We start from the raw sequence: 22582 nt of genomic DNA on the forward strand, positions 1-22582 counted from the left end.
TGGTTAAAAGTTGAACTCTGGAACCAGAGTGTCTCTATCCTCCTCCCTGCTCTGCACCTCTCTGATTTGCATGACTATGAACAAGTTACTTAGCTCCTGTGCACCAGGTTTTCCATGTGTAACCTGAGAATAAAGTACTATTTGATTCATAGGGTGTAAAGAAAGGTCAGTTTTCATAACTGTCCTGCATGCTTAGAAAAAATCACAGACTCTAATTGTTGGTTATGGGTTTTTCTGTAGGCCTGATTGGAACATGTTTATTAATTGTTCAATTGGTCCTGACTGATTGATTGGTCTTGACTACCAACAACTGGCCCAGACCCTGCACTTAACCTATGCTTTCACAGATGAGCCCTGAACACTCTGCCCCTCTAGTAGTTTTTAAAGTTTTTCTATCTTTTTAGTACTCCTTGAATTTGCTTTGTGACTGATTAATATTTCCACAATGGATTTATTTTTGCTAATATTTGCTCAGTATATTTTCCCATTTTCTTTAACTTTCTTTTCTTTTTTTTTTTTTTTTTTTTTTGTGCTGGGGATTGAACCCAGGGCCTCATGCATGCTACGCAGGTCTTTTACCACTGAGCCAAACCCTTAGTCACAACTTTCAACTTTTTTGCATCATTTATATTTCATGAGTGTCTCTTGTAAACACCATATGGTAATTGAAATTAGTTTTGTTTTGCTTACCATATTCCATTTAAAAATTTCCAGCTTTACATATAGATTATTACATAATCCATTTACTTTTTTTGGATGATTACTGATGTATCAGCCTAATTTTTACTATTTTTTTCCATGTTTTAAAAAATTATTATGCTTCCTCCTCATCCTTTTCTTATCTTTATTTCATTGAACATATTACTTTTACTTTTCTCCTCTTTTCCATTCTATAGTTTGGATATACATTCCAGTTCTATTTTTCACTGGTTATTCTTTAAATGGTTATTATGTATGCTTAATGTAGCAAAATCCACCTCCCCCCCAATGAAAGTCCACTATATGAATAAACTATGACCTTAAAATGATTTTAATGTGAAATTTCCTTTTGCATTTTGCATATTATTGTTTAAAATTTTAGTTTCACCATGAATTTAATCTCCCAAATTTTAGTCATTATTATTTTTATTTATAGTCAACTCTTATTCAAGTTTACCAAAAACGCATTAGTTTCTTTACTCAATGCTGTTTCTTCTGCATGGTGTTGTATATTTCAAAGAGGGGCTATAAATAGTCAATTACTCTCAAAAGCTACATTAGCTAGTCTGATAGCATTCTATATTAGGAGTAATTTTCCCTTAGCATTCTGAAGATATTATTTATGTCTCTGGCATCATTGTTACTCAAGCCTTCTGAAGAACCAGTTGTCATTTCCTTGTAAATGTTCTGACTTTTATTCTTTGATATATTTTAAGATTTTTCTCCTTACCTTTGATATTACACAGTTATGCTGCAATTGTGTCTAGGTGTGAATTTGTTTTAATTTATCTGGCTTAGGATTAAGTGAGCCACTGCAGTCTGAGGGACTGATATAGGCCTTACAGATTGGAGGAGGGAGAACACATTCACTGCATTACAAGTTTATGATATAATTAGCCAAAGATATAAACATTTAAAGGAAGCCAGAAACCAAATCCAACCTCTGCCTCTACAGACAGGACCATCTTCACCCATTTCCAGTCAGGCCTGTGCTTGATTGATTCCATGCTTACTTGACAACCTTCATATCCTTGGACTTTTCTTTCCTGGGTGACGAGGTACTGAAGAGGCTGATAAAATCACTGTATTGTCTTGATGGGAAGTCCCCATAGTATAGGATTGAGACCCACTAACCCTTTAGTGGAGAGGGCTGATGTATCCTAGGAAGAAAGACCAGGACATCCTGGGGGTACATGGGGACTTGAGGCAGCAGTGATTTATCAATGGTATAGACTGACTTCAACATTTAAGGGCCACTTAACTGGTGTGCACTCCCTGCCTGTGAGCTTACTCCAGGCTCTCCTGCTGAGCCAGATTTTTTAATGTCCAGTTATTGGATTGGCATTTTGCACTAGCACGGGGAAGGGAGATAGAAAGAAAGGAAGGAGTGAAGGATTTTCCTTCTTGCTCATTCGTAAGTATTTAACAGTGTGGTTTTCCGGGGCCCAGAACAGGATCACTCTGAGTGTGTATGTGACTGACTGCCTGTGCCACAGCTCCTCTCAGGCCTCCCTCGATATTGACCCTTGCTTCCTGAGCATCTCTGGAGGCCTCTTGCTTACCTCTCTGGGCTAAGATTTCTTGATGCCTGGTTTCAGGGTGGCATTTTTGGACTCTTAGAAAGGGAACACTTAGAGCTTTCTGTGTTTGATAGTGCAACACAACAACCTGTGGTGGCTTTAGGAAGGATGGAGTTATGATCATTCTGCAGCTTTGAGTCAAAGTGGGACTATTTAAAGAAACCTGGTTATTCTATTGTGATACTTTCTAGGAAGGTTTGCTGCAATTCTTTCAAAATGGAAAGAACTTTGTGAAGCCATATAGAGGCTATGCAGTGCCCTTCTGCTCTGTTTGAGCTTGAGCCCATTGGTGTAGATTTCTTATCACTAGCATAGCCACTACTCTTCCTCCTTAAATACATTCTCATTATCTTCTGCCTTTTTCTATCTCTTCCTCTCTCCTTCTGCTCAGTGAGTACAACTTTCCACATTACACTGAAAGCCTTTGATGATTTAATTCACAAGAAATAAACCACATCACTGATGCTGCTTATAAGTCAGCATGTGAACTTGACCAACTGAAGATCACAGTGAAGCCCCAACTGCAGCTTGCTGAAGCCAATTCAGTGGAAACTCCTCAATGAGTTATTCAACTAGGCTATATGTAGGAACTTGCATTGTTCAGGGTATGCTTTGGACTACTTATTTCAGTCCTGCTAAATCTGAGATAGTGATTTTGCTTTCATAAGGTGTTACATGGCAGAATAGATTCATTTTTAGTCAGAACAACACAGGTGAATGACAAGCTTTATTGAGTTCTGTGTCGGGCCAGCACACAACACAGGGCCAGGTCTGAGTCTGATTCCTACCTTCAGGAAGTTTGCTGCCTACTTGCAGTTCTGAGGACAGCATCCATGAAATAACCAAAGAATAGGACAGTAATTAATTGTGCTAAACAGTATGGAACAGACTCCAAGAGCTACCGAAGTATACATATAAATGAACGATTGCATGAGTACTTTATTCGCCTAAAAAGATATTGGGCAGTTTCTCTATGCAAGGCACTCAGCCAGTTGCTATGTGGGACCAGCATACACACACAATATGACTCTTTGCCTTCAGGGGGCTTACAATTGTTTTAGGGTGAACAAAACAGGCACATTGAAAAGTGAATGTTCCTTGCAGGGCTTCAGGTCCAGGGAACATTCCTTTTCTGTCTTTTGTTCCACTTTAAATTTCCTTTTATTTTGAAATTGAAATAGTAGAGTAAAGTGGTTTGGTTAAAACAACCTTCAGGGAAAAGAAAAGTGGAAGCTTAATCAGTTAAAAAAACGAATTCCTACTTGTTAAGCTAGCTGCTCCACCTCCCTCAGACAAAGTAGAGAACACATTAGAGGGAGGAAATGTACAGTCACAATCAGGGTTGGTGATGGTCAGCAGATTTATAGAAAATGTCACCTTTCAAAGTATCTGCAAGTAGAAAGAGGAAAAAAGGTATCATTCAAATTTAGAGGTGGTCACCAGCAGACAGTCTCCTCCTGACCCACAAGGATTCACCAATCTTTGTTTCTTTCTCTCAGGGGAGTGGTTATTGGGGATGAGTGGATGATTTCAGTCTTGTGCCTCAGGGTGGAGAACATTTTGGTTTCTTCTGCTTTTTGGCAGCAGGATGGGGATGGGTAGTGAAGCTGCCTTCCTCATAATCCCTGATGGAGCTGTTTGTCCCTGCTCCTGCTACTGTGTTTCTATCTCAGGTAATGTCATCCCTGGCCACTTAGCTGTTCCATTTAGACTCCTAGGAGGCATCCTGGACTCCCTAATCACTCTGAACCCCTAATAACTCTACTGATTCTATAGTGTCAACCTCCTCTCCACCTCTTCTTTCCCAGTGAGACTACCTTATGCCTTCCATACGTGGCTCACTAAAATTGCTTCTTAACATACCTCTCTGCCTAGGGTCTGGTCTCCCTTTCAATCCACCCTTGCTTCAATTAACATTATTAAAGAAAAATATGATCAGGTAATTTCCCTGCTTACAATCTTTCAAAAGATTCCATTAGTGGGAAGATGAGATATAGCCTTTCCAACAGAGCACTTTCTTCCTTTATTTAGCTCATGCTCAGCTGTTACTTTTTTTAGTTGCCAGCTACTTTCTCCTCCTGTAACTTGGGGTTATGCCACTTCGTCTCCTCCAGGAAGCTCTCCCTCCCTGATTAACTACTACCCTCCCTTGTCTGCAGACTGTTATGTTCCAGAGTCAGTGGTTCCTTCAGGACATTCTGCATTAAAAGTGATCATGTTAACTATTATGAACTAATAAATAGTAGTTTTATGTTAAAAAAGTCATGTTAGTAGACAATGTTTGGTTTCTAATGAACTTTAAACGTCTTGAGGGCAGGAACTATATACCTTCCATTTGCATCCCCAAAGTTTAGCTCAGCTTACACATATTGATAGTCAATACACATATTGAGGCTGTTTGCTTAATGAATGGATGGCAATTAGATGTACTACTTGGTGTGAAGTGAGCAATACAGATTTCTGGTGATGTGAGGATCTTGATGTTCTAGAGAAGTGAGGGGAGAATGGTCCAGGTAGTAGAAGAATTGCCACAGTCCGGCTGGGCAAAATAACCGGGAGGTGACAAGCAACTTGAAGGTTGAAGCAGGAACTGCTTTATTGCGGGGGGGGGAAACTCAGCGGGAACTGAGCGGGAACTCAAGGTAGCGGGCACCCAAGGTAGCGGGAGCCGCTTTATTATGGAACAGCAGAGGTATATATACCTAACTGATTACACACAGCTTGACTCAATTAGCATCATCCAGATACAGCAATCAGCCAATAAGGAATCCCCACCATCTTAATGGCTCAGTGGCGTTGCCTGCCTCACAAACCACTCCTCCTGGCAAACTGCCAGGCGCCATCTTGACTTGATTGCGGCCCCCAACAAAGAATCTTGAGCCAAAGGGCAAAGATGAGAGTGAATTTAGGAGACTTCAAGGAATCAGTTGGCATTTTGGAGAAAGGCAATGATCAGGTAGGTTGGGGCCAGATTTTGGTGTTCTAAACCACCACTTTAGGACTAATTGCTGTCAATTGGACTGGGTTCCCAAACATAATACTATATGTGCAAGGTGTTATATATGATTATATAAAATTTTTTTAGCAATGTTAATTTTGGCTCTTTAACTAGATTGCAAGCTTCTCTGAGGGCAAAGACAGTTTTATAAACTCTGTGGTCATTAACTTTCTTTTTATTATTTAACCAATATTTACTAAAAATTGACTATGTGCTTGAGACTATCAGGAAATATACAAAGTGTATTAAGACATTTTTAGTTTGCTAAAGGTGACACCAATCAACAAATGTTATATTACACAGAAGCACTCTACTTGAGCTATATAAATGGTGTTTTAGGGTCATGAATGATGAAACTATTACTATATGGGGGGATTCAGAAAAAATTTTCAGAAGTCATATGAGCTCAGCACATGCCCTTCACTCACCACCCTAGCCAAGAAAATTCTTCCAAATAACCTTGTTAGGAAGTCTTCCTCTTTCTTTCAGTGATGCTTTGTAATCCTATATTATGTTTATTTCCATTTTGAATGATTACCTCAGATGAAAAATTATTTTTTATAAAGTTATACAGTATTTCTCTGCCTGAAATATCAATTCATTGATTCCAGTTCTGGAGCCACACAGAAAGGCTAATGAAAGAGATAACTTGGTCACTTCCAAGAACATCTTTGCCTAAGCATTCCTTGAGCTTCTCTCCGAATGATTTTTAGACTCCCCCCCCCCTTTTTTTTTCTTTCATAGTAGAAGACTGGCATACTTAGAGAATTGTTGAATGTCTTAATATTTGCATTTATAAAACAGTTTTTAAATTTCAAGAAACAAATTCAGTTAGTGTTTTTTGAATCTTATGCTGCTCCTTAGTAAATCATATGAGAAGAGTGACATGATGTAGCCAATGTCAGCCCCTATACATTCACAGAGTTGTGGAAAATCTGCCGAAAGGGGCCTTTGAGACTTACCTTGTCCTATCTCCTCATTGTACAGATGGTGAAGCCAGGATCCAGGAAGATAAAGTGGCTTTAAAAGTGTACACAGTTAGTTTATTCCCCTGACCTTTGTGTGTTTCTAGTTGGTATTTGAAGACAGACATGGGAGAGTTTGGGAGCTCACAGAAAGATGAAAGTGAAGTAATTATTTATCCTAATTAAAGAAGAATCTAAAACACTTGCTTAAAGCTTTTTTCCAAGTAACTGTTTATATAATTAATGCCGTTGCATTTTCTCCCTTTCTTCTAGGCCTCGGGGCTTGGCTGCTCTGACCCACAGTTGCCTCTGCTGTGGACAGTCTTCTGTGTGGGTTATTGGGTAATGATTTGTATTTGCAAGGGAATGCCTGACTGGTGTGGGCTGGGTTAGTTCAGCTAGAGAAGCTTGATAATGAAGCCTAAGGTTGAGGGGTTTGGTCCCTGTGAGCTCCTTAGCTTTGCTGTGATCCTTAGCTGCAGTGATACCCCTAATCCCCATTAGTCATCTCATATATGTGTGGGCTTTTGAGAGCAGTGGGGTGCCTAGAGAGAGTGAAGAAGGATGGTTACCTGCAAATACTCACCTGCAATGAAAAGCCGCATGTATAATGAATAATAATATAATATGTTGATAATGGTAATTATCACAGCAACCAAGGCTGTCACCTCCAGGGTTAGAATTTCAACCTGTGAATTTGGAGGGGGCCAAAGCATTCCATTCATCACACTGACTAACATGCTGTAGAGCCTGCCTAGGACGAACCTGACTTCAATGTTTAAAGTTTAGTTGCAGCATCCAGATTTCCCAGCCTGAATGCTTGATAGTGCATTGGTTATTTCTGAGTTTCAATTCATGTATGAATTTGCCTATTCTTATTTTATTATAAGTGGATTGACTGCCATTATAGTCTACTGCTTAAGACTATGGACTCCAAGGCCAGAATTCCTGGTTTCAAATCCTGACTCTATCATGTATGTATTAACTCTGTTATCTAGAGCAAGTTATCAGACCTCTTGGTGCCTCCTTTTTCACTTCTGTAGAATGGGAAAAATAATAAGCACGCTTATTAGAATTATTGAGGAGGATTAAATTAGTTAATAGCAATAGAGAGTTTAGAAAAATATTTCATATTCGGTTTTGTTGCCAGGTGACCTAATAAGGAGCTAGTAGCAGCATCATAGACTTTGAAAAATTTGCTCATTTACATTGTTTTATTATTCCAGGATGCATCATTCCCAAAACTTCAAGTCTGAATATTCATAAAGAGAGGGTAAGAAGGCTGGGCAGGAATCAAGAGCCACTGGGGAATGTGTATTAAAAATAAGCATGGATTTCTAAAAATAATAATAAAAACCAAGAAGGTGCTCTTGGGAAAGTTAAACTTTTTGCACCTCAGCCTCTGTCCTTGTTGAGCATGCCAGGAACTTCATCAGTCATTGAAGGCCATTGTACAATGTCCTTTGCCAGGGAATACTGAGCATGTCTATTGAGTTCCCTCCTGTGGCCCACCTGCTTGTTATCTGGCTTCAGCCTTCCATTAATAGAATCCCTGGGGGATAAAGCAGTTCCCTTACATTAGGTAGTAATGTTCTTGTTAATGATAAATTGATGAAGAGCTGCATTTTTATATTAGGTGAATGGTCCTTTGATAATGGGATTGAAATAAGACCAGAACTTTTACTCTATTTGGCTGGGAAAGTGAGAACTACCTAAAATATATATATTTTTTCTTATCTGTTACTAGAAATTGATAGTCAAAGCATATCAGCTTCCCATTTTGATAGAACAACTCAAGTTATATGAATGTGACGGGTGATTTTTTTTTCTTTTTTCTTTTCTTTTATATTGTCTTTTGGTAGGCTATGAGCTTCAGAATAGGTCTTAGCATAAACTATGGTCCATTTATGGCCCTGCAAACATCTGATTGGGTTGAGAGCGAGTATGCTTTCAGTGGGATTTGGGTATTTCTTCTATATTTCAGAGTAAATTTAATTTTTTTTCTTTTTTTTAGGGGGATCTTGTGCTTTGGTTTATTTTCAGCTGTCTGTGGCCAGTGTGGTCTGACCCTGGAGAGAGTCCTGTGTTCAGGAGGACAGTGGAGGCAGTTGTGGAGGCTCTCTGGAGTCTTACTAATAGCCTGAACAATTTGATTTTCACTTCATTTCTAGGTTGGGGAAGAACATGGTTAGCTTCTGTGACAGGAGATAAGCTCTATTTCCTAAGGAGTTTATCCTGTGGTGATACATACCTTGTTTGTTATGATTACCTCAACAAAGGCAGCTTGTGAACCATCAGACCCTAGTTACATTGTCCCCTTTGTGGTGGTCCAATAGACATCTGAGCAAGAATCCCTTGACCTAGAGTAAAAGTCCCCAATTTCCCTCAAGAATTTTCTTGGGGACTTTTTTAGATTCTTTCCCAAACTATACAAATTAGAAACTAATCAAAGTCATGTTGACATGTTGATTTAGATCCAGGGCCTGTATCAACAAGTATAATCCCCCTTTGGGATAAATTATTGAAGGCAAGTACTTTGAATGTAATTAGTATAGCACACATATCTGGAAAAAAAAGGTGTTTGTATTTTGTTTTGATTGAGAGATTGTAGGCTCATAATAAGTTGCTTATTTGCAGGATTTTCTTTTACTTTGTGTTTTTTCCCCTTATTATGTTAAAGGGAGAGTAAATCCTAGATAGGGATACATTTTTGGGAAAAGGAAAATAATAATTATTGAGTGACTACTATATGTTTGGCATAGCATTTAAGTGTTTTTCAGAGTTTTTTTTTTTTTTTAAGGACGACTGTGTGAGAAAAAATTTAAATCAGTTTTTAAAATTCATTTTATCAATAAAGAAACCAAGACTAATGATGTCATGAGTAATACATTTGCTGAGCTGGGATTCTAATGGGCCTGACTCTTTCAAGTTTGCTCTGAAGTGTGGTATTGATGACTTGGAAGTTGCATTAGAGGTAGGGTTTTAGAGAGTTATGGCCACTGGGCAGGGCACTACTGTACTGAGGAGAGCAGCGAAGCCTACTTACTTAGTCAAGTTTTCAAATTGCACCCTTCATATGAGTTGCCTCAGGCACTGGGCAGCTAGGGATCTTATTTTAGCAGAATTAAACTCTTTAATGGATTTTCTTCCCCGTGCCCTGAGAATATTTCTGGTCTTCCTTTTCAGGAAGTTCTATTCACCACAACAAAAGACCACAAGCAAATGTATTTCTAGCTTACAAAGAAGAAAAATAAAGAGAAAGAAAGCAATTAGGCTTCATTATTTTTTGCACATCAGGCACTCTTCTAAAAAATGTTCTTTTTCAATCTGTCTTGACATGAATTTAGAATTTTGCATGCAATGACTCCCCTAGAAAAAAGCCAAGGAAAGCAACAGTGGTAGGTGGTGATGATGCATTGGCAAGCGGACCTGCAATACTGCTTGTCAAACTTCTCTCATCCTAAAGGGCTGGCTGTGGATTTGAAAGTGGGGGCCTTCCCCATTCCTCCTTTTTAATACATAGAGTTTGAATATTAACATTTCAGGTGAAATATAAGTTTCAGACTTGCAAATTTTTGTCATGAAATCAAAGGGAATAGAGAATTGTAAGAGCAGAGGGGGAGTGTGTGGGAGATAAGAGGACCTCTTAGTGTCAGTAGGATGGAAATCAACAGGATAATGAGGATTGCTAGAGTAAATAATTTCCATTTTATCCCCAATAAGAACATTCCCTCCCTCACCTTTCAAATTCCCTGCTCACCTCCTGTGCATCCGAAACAAATGATTATCTACTCTTCATTCCTGAAACGAGCCCTGAAGTAGGTGTGTTATGGAATTCTGAAGTGTTTTCTCTGGGGCCCTCTCTCCTAAGCTGGTAGACCATAGGCATTAACATGTATGCTGGCATTATACATGTTTTGCAAAGCCCTATTTGTTTTTATCATTTGAATTTGTGAGTATAGTAACACCTCCCCAAGTATATTAGATATTCTTATCTTGGGGATTCATAGACAACTCTGGAATTTCTGCAGAAAAACAAAGAGATTCTGTATAATGTGTCCAGTTAAACCTACCTAGCAGAAACAAAACAAAATGGATAGGCTGTAGATCTCCTCTATCTTAAAATGACATTTCTTTTTTTCTGTCTCCTTCCCGAGTACAGATTCTGACACCTTCTTTGGCCCTCATGACAGGGATGATCTTGCAGCTTTTTAAAAAATGACAGTCCAAGTATCTGGAATGACTTTAGTCCTTCTGTATATAAAAGACTGATGCACAGGCACCAAGGGAACCAAACCATGAAGAGACAAAGAAACACACCCTCTTCTGTGCTTGGTCTTCAGTGGCTGTAGGGGATGGGACTTTAGAACCAGCTATCCTGTGGGTTGGTACTCATAACTTACATGTTTTGGTGTGAAAATGAGCTATTTAGCCATGTAATAGGCACATCTTTCCTCTCCCTTTCTATCTGAGGTATGGAGAATGCACCCCGGGGGTTAAGATGAACTTAGCACAGAGAACTAGTACTTTCTGGAACAGACATCAGAGTGGAGCTCCAGCCCTCAGCCCTCAGTGAAGCGTGATGCTTCATAAAGATGCTCTTTATACATCCCTCCATTCACTGTCTCCTCACTCTCCTCTGCTGGATGTAGAAAGTCAGATTGATGTATATTGTCATCAATGTTCAGCACTTGCAAGCACAAACAAGAAAGGGTGACCAATGCTCAGTGCTTTTCAATGGAAAGCATCTCGCATTCATACATTTTAGTGGTGGAATCAGGCAGCGTAAAAACTTCTTGTTTTTGATAGAAGAGTATATTGAAAAAGGAATATGGTTATGTCAATGTTGCCCCAGAAAAAAAAAGGATTATATAACATGAAAATACTGTTGTCTAAGATGCTTTCTTAAAGGAACGCTACATGTAAACTCAAACTTTATTTAACTGTTTTATTCACTTAGTCTTATTCTGCAAAGCATTTAAGTTGACTGATATTATTCTTTACACATTGGGACCTTTAAGCTCTTTTGTTGTCTTTAACCTTGTCAAGAGCATCTCTGATTATTCTTTTCTTTCATCAGACTATAACTCTGAGTTCAGAATTGTGCTGTTTGCAGTTATAAGCGAATATTTACTAGTAAAATACAGTCTTTAATATAGACCAAGGCAGTCCAATATAACCTTAATATCTATAACTGGGGATAAGCTCAGTCCAAATTAGTTAAACTAGAGTCTAAATTATGGAAATATAGAAGCAAAACCAGAATGTTTTGTTTGCATATCTTGGCCAACTGGAAAGGCTAACAAAATGCTTTCAGGTATATAAATTGTGAATTTTTCTTTAATCAATAGATTGAATCATGTGATAAACCAAGTTGGAAAGTAAATTTTCTGCAAGGGCATATCAAAGTACTTAAGAACTATTTTATCTCATTAGCTGATAGGACCCTCAACTCTAGTTTATCTTTTATCCTTTACAAACTCTTTGTACAACAAGTTAGTACAAGCCTGACTTCTGGGATCCGGTCACTGACTGGTGGTCAGGGTGGTGCCCTTTTCTTGTAATATGCTAAGCTTCACTTCCCACAAGTGAGCAATATTTTAAAATAGATTTTTTATTTTGAAAGAATATATTCTCTTTTTTAAGGTCTTAGGTAAAATGTATTGCGCTTTAAATACATCTGGAGACACAATGAATATTTGGTGAACTGAATTGAACTATGAAGCTCTACATGAAAAAAGTCTGAATACGTATGAGCTCTTATTGGCAGGTTGTATGTTCTATTTTTAATATACAGCTTTATAGAGACAAATTTTCCTTTAGTAGCTCTATTTTCTCACAGTTGCTCAATTTCTTCTACCCTCAGAAGGAAAACATGCAGGAGATGAACTTTCACAATTAAAACCTCATAAATCTTTCCAAGTTAAACCTGAAATCCCTCATCTGAGGACCAAACTCCTAGGAAGATGGATGTCCCCGCCCCTGGGAGGAGTAGTGACTTTGTACTTGGAACCTGTCTCGTTTCTTTCAAGTCATTCAGGGGAGGATGTCAACTCTTTACCACAAATGTATTTCTACATTTGAATATATAAATGATAGAGTTCCTTACCTTTTATAAGTTTCTTTCTGACAGGTAGGCTCAGAAAACATCTCTCCCTAAAACTGAGATGTTGATATAAATATCTGAAGAAAAATTCTAATCACAGTATACATTGAACAGGCTCACTGATCTTGTATACCTGGAAAAAGATTTTCAAACAGACTTTGTCAGCTCAGCCTTGGCATTCCTTGTCAAACAAAAGCATGCCTAAAGACACATTTCAAAAGCAGACGATGCAGCACTTGCTAACCTGCAGAAAATCGAAAAGGAACGCAGAGGCCAAGAACAAACAGAATAGGGAACCAATGAGGAATGGTGCACAGTTCTGAGAAACCATTTCAGAGAACCAAATACGTTTTTAAAAGACCACATCAATAATTAAGCATCAGCAGGTCAAATTCCATTTTTCATTTGCTGCAATTGTCTTCAGATTTGTAATGAAGAAATGAGATTATTGATTCAGACTCAGCAAAAAAGAGCTAATATTCTTAATCTGGAAAATAAAATGGGAAAAAAGAGGGTAGAAGAGGGGAAGAAATTTATTTTTGCAGGGGATGCTTCCACACGTCAAGTTACTATCAGTTATGTCAGAATTTAAACATTTCAATCAGCTGTAGCTGAAGTAAAAGGATGTCTCATTTTTTGAAAGGCAAGACCTATTTTCCTACCCAAATTTACATTTCTCATGTGACTTAACTTTGGATGAATCTTCAGTGAGTGGACAGTGTGCTATTCAGCATGAGACAACACTTTTACTACTATCCAGATTAAAACATAGGGTTTTCTAAGGTTTTAAAAATTTTTTCTTGTTTATTTACAAAATGGACAGAAAAATTATTACTTATAGTACAGTTGGGCTTAACCATGCCAGCAGATTTTTTTTTTAACCCTCATACAATATTTACTACTTATATGAAACATAAACCTGGGCAGCCATGGATACTTTGGGTACCATCATACCAGCCTATGATAAGGCATGGACAAGAGGCATGTTTGAGAGCAAAATGACAGTACAGAGAACTCTGGAGAGACGGCTGCTGATGCAGCTACAGGTATGTGAAGCTGGTCATTGTGGAAGGGAAGTGGGAGTTTTACTTTGGCCAATTTTGAGGCATTGTATCTTCTAAATCCTTCTATCTTCAAAAAGACTTGTATCCACAAATTGGAGGGAATGAGTCTTAACAGGCTTGCATTTATTAGTATATAACATGCTTACATAGAATCTTACCTTTTCCATGTAGTGAGTTAACAGGAATGCCATGGTGGAAATTACTAGAAAGAATAATTGAATGATATTTGTGAGCCTTTTAAATCATTTCAGATTAAATGTTTTATTCTTAATTTGTTTCTAAAGGGAAAAAATAAATTGCCCAACCATTGTTTTTTTTCTCCAGAAGTATATGAATAAAATGAGACATCTTTTTGATCTAGTAATTACAGTTATTTGAAAATTTTATTCCTTCCCAGTATCTGCAGAGCTACCATTTTGCAGCAATGTGGTACCAGATAAATCACTTGACCTCTATGTGCTTCAATTTTATGTGCAAAATAGGAAAATAGGAACACCTACCTAATAGCATTATTGTGAAGGTTACATGTATATATGTGTAAGGTGCTTGGATCATTGCCTGGCACATGGTGGGTACATAAATACATGTTGTCATTATGATGGTATTTGCCACATCTTTACAGATATAAAGCTATTTTTATTTAAAAAACTGCATTCAGATATAATTTGCATATTATTAATTTTCCCCTGTAAAGTGTACAATTCAATGATGTCTTGCAGATTTACAGGTTGTACAACCACCACCACAATCCAATATTGTTGTCCACAATCCATTCACCAGTTGCTGCTCACTTGTATTGATTATCCAGACTTTTTTAGGTATGGGTAATGCTGCTATGAATATTATTAGACAACTCTTGGGATACACATTTTAACCCCTTCTGTGTAGATTGTTTTTATTTTTCTTGAATAGATACTTAGGACTACAATTACTGGGTCATATGGTAAATTTAGGTTTAACTTTTAGGAAATTGCTGAACTGTGTTCCAAAGTAGCTGCAACATTTGACATTCCCACCAGCAATATTTTGAGGAATCCAGTTTCCCCATATCCATGCCAATGCTTTTTATTTATTTATTTATTAAAACAGATTTTCTAGAGAGAGTGACGTGGTATTTCATTGAGGTTCTTATTTTCATTTCTCTTTTAACTAGTTATGTTGAGTATATTTTCAAGTGCTTACTGGCAATTTGCGCATCTTCTTTGATTCAATGTCTATTTAAATCTTTTGCCAATTTCTAAATTGTCCTTTTATTATTGAGCTGTAGGAACTTTAAAAATATATCTTGTATAAAGTTTCTATCAGAAACACAATTTGCAAATATTGTCACCTTCTCTGTGTCTTATCTTTTCATTTTATCGATGGTGTCTTTTTAAAGTCCAAAAGCTTTTAATATTTATAAAATTTATCAATTTCTTCTTTTATGGATCATACTTTTGTTACCATATTTAAGAACTCTTTACCAAATCTGATGTTCTGAAGATTTTCTATGTGTTTTCTGAAAAGTTGTATAGCATTGTTGAGCTCTTTTCAGGTCTACAATCATTTGTTCTTTCATTGAACTATATTTGAGTGTTGTGACTGCACAGATAAAAGAGTTGGTACATGCCTTAAGAAGTTTATGGTCTAGGGAAAAGGTAAGTGCGTAGACAAATTCTTACAGCACAGGATTGCTATGGCAGAGATAGGCAAACTATGCAGAAGGAGAAGAGGAGAGAAAGCCAAGTTTGTGGGAGTCGAGACTCATTTTCTAATAGGTGTTAGTGCCCTAACTGAGGACTTTCAGGAGGAAGAATAATATGGTGAAGATGAATGGCATAGGAAGATGAGATTGGCACTAAAGGGTCTTGCATTTGAGAGGCCTGGGGAACAGTAAGCCAGAAATACCTAGTGGCAATTATTTATATATCTCTCTAGTTTGGGAAGTAGTTGGACTGGAGATGGAAAATTGAGACCTCTCACATTATCCTTGTAGCAGTGGGTTTGGATATGTTAGGACATACAATAAAATCATTTTCTTAGAACTGGTGGAACATGCTTGAATTCCTCATTAAATGTATAGAGACTCACTCTGGAAGCCAGTTAGCCTTTAGCTTGATAATTCATCATGTATGAATTAATGTATGAGAGTTTAATTGCTTCTCATTTTGAACTGCTCTTCCTCTCAGTGGCAATTTTACTTTTTCAGAGACAGGTAAGTGATCACCTCAGATTTTTGGTAGCTTACCACAGTAACACATATATGTAAAGGGCAAGACAGGGGATATGACTGGCAGGAAGACTCTTCTACAGGGTAATTCAGGTGACCAATTCCTTTCAGCTTTTGGCTCTACCATCCTCTAAAGCTCAAGAGATCTGCATCCTGGTGGTATCTTTCCAGTAGGGAGAAGAAAGGTGGAGAAGCTACACTGTTTTTCAGCTGCCTTCGCTCAGAAGCAACCTTGGCTCACATTCCATTGGTTGCTTCACTCATTTGTAAGAAAACTGCTACTCAGGGACAAGTCTGTATAATGTAAGAGGGAGCACACAATTCTGGAGGATGGTTAGTCTTCTCTTGTACACTAGCCACAATGATAGGGAATATTCCAATCTAACATCTGGGGTACATTAAAAACTTCCATTTGAGGGGCCCAGGTATGGTGGCACACACCTGTCCTAGCATCTGGAGGCTGAGGCAGGAGGATTATAAGTTTGAGGCCAACCTCAGCAACTCTAATCATGTTTCAAAATTAAAAAAAACCAAAAAACAAAAAACAATTAAAAGAGCTTGTGATGTAACTCCAGGATAGAGCACTTGTCTAGCATGTGAGATCCTGGGTTCAATTCCCAGCACTGCAAACAAAGCAAAGCAAAATAAAAACAAAAAAACTGTGTAACAGTGTGTCTGATTATTGATTAACAAAGCTTTTGGAGCCCTTGCTGTATGCTCAGCACCATTTTAGGCACAATAGGAATAGAATTAAAGCATGACTTGATGGACCAATCAAAAGGTATTTATATGTGAGCCCAGGTTGCTTCTCATGATCATAGCACTGTGTGAAAATGTGAAGTTTAAATTATGACCCTTCTCCTTGAGGAAGCAAAAGAAATGATCTGCTATTAGTACTGGAGAGAATATAAACTTCAGTAATGAGTAGTACTGTATATACTGTATGGAGAATAAAGTCCTGGACCCGAGGCTGTTTAGAGCAGGCATACCTGAGGGGGTGGGGCAAGAACTTGCCTTTCACAGTGGAATTTGGAAGGATGGAGTAGAGAGGAGGGAGCATGCCAAGAAGAGGAGCAATTCAGATGCAACAGCAGAGAGAGAGAGAGAGAGGGAATGCAGGTGTTCCTGGAACACCAGAACAGTCTGATAGTGAAGGACATGTGTGGGGCAATCAACTATCTAAATGAAATTGATTTTATTTGTTACTGCAGCATCAACAATAGTTTCATGGATTTGCACCAATTTTGGATTTATGAGGAGGAAGGCTTTTCTGTGGGGCTGAGGTGGGCGGGCCGTAGACCAAGAAAACAAATAGCATTTTTTAACCTGAGCTCTAAATTGTAATTCACAAGGGCAGATGCTTTAAATTGCAGGCTTTACTTCTGGATTTTATTGTTTCTCACATTGGTAGCTCAGTGTAACTTACTCACTCTTTGTAGTGGGCTCCAGGGTGAGCAGTAGCAGGGATTTATTTATTCAGTGATGGTTAATGATTCTCCTGAGCCAAGCAGGATAAGACAGCTTGTGGAAAATAAGCCTATCTTGGTTGAATGGGGTCATCTTATAAAGGGCCTTGACAGTCAGATGGCTGAGCTCAGACTTGATGTGGCAGGTACCAGGGAGCCATTGAAAGTTTCCAAGTAGGAGGGTAACTTTTTGAGAGTGTTAGTTAATGAAGATTCATCTTGCCCCAATATGCAGGATGGCTGGTGGTGAGGGAGGCTAGTAAGAGGGAGTTCTGACTCACAATTTAAAAAATCCAGGAGTACAGGACTGAAGGCTAGTGAAAGATGCAGGAAAATGGTCAATGAAAGGCAGGAGTCAATATTCCCCTTATGATCCTGGGCGAGTGGGGGTGCCAGGAGGGGGCATTACTAGATGGCAGTGTGCGTGTGGAGGAGTGAGGTGATGCCAGCGACCGCAGAGGAGCTGCAGTTGACAGCATGCTGACAGAGAACACTCACTCTGCAGTCAATCAGGGGAGTGCCTTTGGTCTCAGTCTTCCACTCACTTGCCCAGCTAGCAGGCTTTGCTCAGAGTCTCCTCAGGTGCCCAGCAGTTCGTTAATCTGAGGATAAAGGATCGCAAGCCAAGACGGAAGGCCTTTGAGTAGTCTCTAATTTTTATTGACAGCCCCGAAAAGTTCTAGATGCACTTAGCACCTCCAAAGAAGCGCTAAATGATTTAACATTTTGGGGACAAATTGGTTCTATTAGTCTCTAGTGCCAAATTCACCAAAAATAGCTCATTAGCTGTGCATTGTGATTTCACTAGGGTGCCCTGCTCTTGGCTGAATTCCAAAGAACACATTTGTATAAAAATGTTCCCATTATGGAGTGTGATACCTATTAATGGAACACCATATGCAGCAGAGCATCTCCCCTCGCCTCTGCACCGTCTTTCAACCTGAAGTTCGTATTTTCCTTTCATTTTTGCCAATTGACCTGCTTTGCAGGGGTTAAACTTTACCTAATGGGCTAAGGCCTGAGATGCTGCAGCAATCAATCTTTCATCTGAATTTAAGCATCTTGGTTTTCCCTTTCTCTGTGCCCACTGCCAATCCTGACCCTTTCATTCGGTCCTAGCCTGGGGGAAAAAAGGGAGGGGGCAAGGTTGAGTGTGGGCTCCAAGCCCAGACCTACAGCTGTGTCTGATTGACCGACATTTCTGTTGTTAGCCACAAAAAAAAAAAAAAAAAAAAAAAAAGGCTACTTTTAATGGCTGAGGCAAGGATGACCAGCTGGTGTGACAGGCCTTGGGTTTTTGCCTAGTTATATTAAAATTCATCAGTTCCGGTCCTTTTTCCTCATGTGCTTGATTGCAAGGGTGATGTTTCCAGACACATCTTTTGTTGACATTCCTGGCTATCAAATAAAATGGGCAGTGTTTTTTTAAATTTTTTTAAAACAATATCCTCCATCTTGTAGGTAGCTGATGGCTTTAAAATTTCATTAAAAATGACATAGAATGGGCTGGGGATATAGTTCAGTTGGTAGTGTTTGCCTCACATGCATAAGGCCCTGGGTTCAATCCACAGGACCACAAACGAAAAAAAAAGACATAGAATAAAAAAAAGTGGGGGATGTTTATTATTCATCAGAAGGACTTGCAGGGAGGTTCAATAATAGTAGAAAATCAAAATATCATACAAAATAATGAAAGTCCCACTAACTAGATCTAAACATTTGCCTGCAAATGAACATTCTCAGAAATTCTGGATCTTAAATGCATGGCACCTTTAATGTTAAATTGAGCATGAAATTGTTGGATCTGGAATCTAGATTTTTGTTTTTTGTCTGGTCCTAGAATTGAGAATGGGTGGGGGTGGAATGATGGGGAAAGGTATAAGTCAATAAAAAACATCATCCCTACAGGTGTGTTTTTAAAACTCAGCTTCATTTGAGAGAAGTAATTTTTTTTAAAAATTAGGTATTAATTCAACATTGAATAAACACCTACAACAGATAAGTGTAATGGGTAATGATGCAAAAATAAACAAGACAATTCTTAAGCTCAAAATGTTCATATATGACATGCACACAGGTGTTGGAAAAATCCAGAAGGTAAAAACTTAAATTAATAAGCAAGAAAATATTCAAAGAAAAACAAAGTAGGAGGTGTGAACAGAATACTTTGCTCATTCAGTGGATGGCAGAATGGCTTCTTAATGGAGAAACTGAGGAACAAAGATTTACTCCTTCTGCATACCTCACATTCGTTGGTCATTTTCTGGAGGGATTTGAGCTGCACTTGGAAGGCTACAGAAGTAAGTTTTAGATTGCTCATTTTAATTTTTCAGAAACGCCACAGCCCTAGCCTTTAGCCACAAACTTATTTTAATTCTGTCTGTGAAAAGCCTCAATTTGAAATAAATCCATTTCTTTTTAAGAGCATGAAATTATGTGAAAGTTAATTTCTATTTCCCTTGGGTACATACCTCCAACTAATAAATTATCTTGAGACTAACATGGGAGATCTTTTAAAAACATAACACAGAATGATGTTAAACTTTATTGATAGATCAAAGAGGCTTGGATAAAAATCTCTATGTACAGCTTCCTAATCATATGTCCATAATTTTATATTAATGATTCTCAATTGAGACTCTCTGGGGCAGGTCACAGGCTTCTATACTGGATGCAAGTTCTGAAGTTGATGCTGACAAGTAGCTGGGGTTGAGACCACTGCTTTACATCTAGAAATTGGAACACAGAAAATCACCCACTTAAAAAAGAGAAGCATGATCTACAGATACCACATTAATTGATGTTTTTTTCCAACTATTATTAATTGGAAAAGAGAGAAAATTTTCTCCTTAATATATTCTGTAACCATGAGAGTGATGTAGCATGAATCTTGGGAACATCCTGAGAGAATCACATTCACAAATAAGGTTATGCTACTTTACATCTTTAGAAATTAAAATGACCTCTCTTTTCCAGAAACACTAATAAAGATGAGTTGGAATGCAACAGATAGGAAATTCCTTAGACTTCTCTGGGAGGTTGTGTGGATGAAATTTTGCTGAATGCCTCAGGATGGGTTGCAATTTCATTTCTGGCATGCCCTTTCATATGTACACATTGTGCTAGTTCTTCCCCACCCCCCCTCTGAGGTTCATTCTCTGCCCTTTCTTTCCCTTCAGTGGGCTCCAGGCTGCTGACCCTTGTCTGCAATACCCACTTCCTTCCCACCTGGTAGAGGCTGCATCCTCTCCGACTATAGTTCCTGCTGGCCAGATGCCTCCAGCTCTCACCAAGCTCCAGCAACATTGTTTTCTCGGGCCCATGGTGGCAATGGTTCTTCATTGTTGCTAGTCCAGGACACCTCGATGGCTCTTGATGGATCCCGTGACCTGGCTCTCGAAACAGTCCTTCTAAACAGAAGGATGCTTCTTTCTCACCTCATTGCTTCGGAGTCCCGTGTGAGGGCTTCTCTGGGACACTCACTAATCACAATCTAAATTTCTCTTTGGATGTTTATCTAGAGAAACCCAGAAGATTGATTTCTTTAGAGACCATTAAGGGCAGCTTAAAATGAACAAGTACCATTTGTACAAGTGCAGGGCCATCAGAAAGAAGAGACTGACTAAAGGGATTCTTAGTGGAAACATTTTAAAAGATAAAAGCAGAAAGAGAGGTAGGAGAGGTTTTTGCTGAATGCAGAGAATGTCTAGGAGCATTAAAAAACTGTTAGAATTACCTTGCATTCACAAGAGGACATTTTGAAAATGGATATTGCAAGCCAAATGATGAGGACTTGCAATCATATCTCACAATATAGCCATGGATCTGAAAGGAATGATGCTGACAGCAGGTCAGGGTGAGAATAAATATAGTAACTGCTAACTACAGGCAGGGCACTGTCCTTGCTCTGGTCGTCGATGTTTCTGGCATCCACTGCAGCATTTCTGTGTTGCTGGGAAGGTGGAGAAGTACCGATGACAGCTCTGCATGTTGGGAAAAGTTTCTGTGTGCTGTCAGACTTTTTTAGTCTTGGCAGGTTACCGGAAGGCAAAATTTGACTTCGTGTTATGTCTTGTTTCTCTGTTGTGTGTGGAGGCTTTCAAAGATACATACTTTACATACTGATAGAGAGATACAGTTTGATATAGACACTTGGATTTTTCTCTTAGTATAAAATTGTCAACAACAACAAAAAATCAACAAGTGTATTCTCAGAGCTTAGCATATATGAGGTACTAGGTAAACCTTGTGTGGCTCATTTCCCTATTTACCATGTGTGTATATGATTCAGTCACAAAGAGAAGAGACATTGTTTTGCTCCCAAGCATCCTGTTCTAATGTGGAGAGCTTCAGCTTAGCCTGAACTCATCTGAACCTCTCCTGGCTGGAAGAGATGAATCAATTCTCTAAACCCGGAGGAAAAGTGAGAAGAGGTAGAAGTGCAAGATCACGTACAAATAAGAAAGTAAGGCAAGAGCTTTTTGAGAAATGAAACTCTATGTTAGAGTTCATAGTTAATAGCCAATAATTGCATTTAGCTTCAGTTAAGTGTTTACATATATCTGTGCTTTTCATAGGTTGATTTTTTTTTTCAATTCTCATGGCCTTTGAGGTAGATTGTGCAGTTCTCTTTATAGATGGTGAATTGGTTCACATGGAGTTTAAATTGGCTTTTCCAGGGTCCCTGCAGCCAAGAGTATACAGGGCCAGGATTCCATCTGAGGAAGAATCCAGGAGAAGTCACACCTGGTGGAAGCAAGAAAGACTCTATGGAGGATTCTACATCAGCAATTTGAAATGTTAGTTAAGGAAATGCAGTTAGGGCAGGGTCAAGATTCTAGGTGAAAGAAAATGTCAATCTCTAAAAGTAGAAGTTTTTAGCTCTCATCATGTTCATTAGCAGGTACTTCTTTTCTATTTTCCCTGTTGCTACCACATAACAGACAAATAACACAACCCCAAAGTGACCATGAGTCTCTGGAAAAAGTGAAGGGTGAACTGAGAGTGTCACTGAACACAACCCTCCATTGGTTGACAATGTAGAGCTGGCAATGCAAATTGGAAACCACGAAATGTGAAAGCCAAACTCCTAGGTCTTCAGGGAGGTCTCTCAAGTTCCTCAGCTAGGAGGGCTTTTGGTCAGTCCAGACTAAGTTGAAGTTCTCTTTTCACATTAGTGATTCATCTTAAAAAAAAAAAAAAAAGTGAAGTTACTGAATAAAAGTGAAATTGGGCTTTCAAGTGCCTCCAGACATTTTGGAGTCCTGCCTTCTGTGGGCGCCTTGCTGCGTGGGTGTTTCTTCTTCTCTGTGTGATTTCACCTCCAAGCAGGGGTTCTGCAGCAGAGTATTCTCAGGCGGCAATAAAGCCTTTAAGGAGAACCACAGGGAGCCCTTCTGGACATGGGCTGAAGGAGGAGACTTGATCAATTAATTAACCAACAATATTTGTTGAGCACTTACTCTGTGAGTCTAGGCCTCTGCTGAGTACATTTA

The sequence above is a fragment of the Marmota flaviventris genome, chromosome 10, assembly GCF_047511675.1.
Source record: "Marmota flaviventris isolate mMarFla1 chromosome 10, mMarFla1.hap1, whole genome shotgun sequence".
In the NCBI taxonomy this organism is placed as follows: domain Eukaryota; kingdom Metazoa; phylum Chordata; class Mammalia; order Rodentia; family Sciuridae; genus Marmota; species Marmota flaviventris.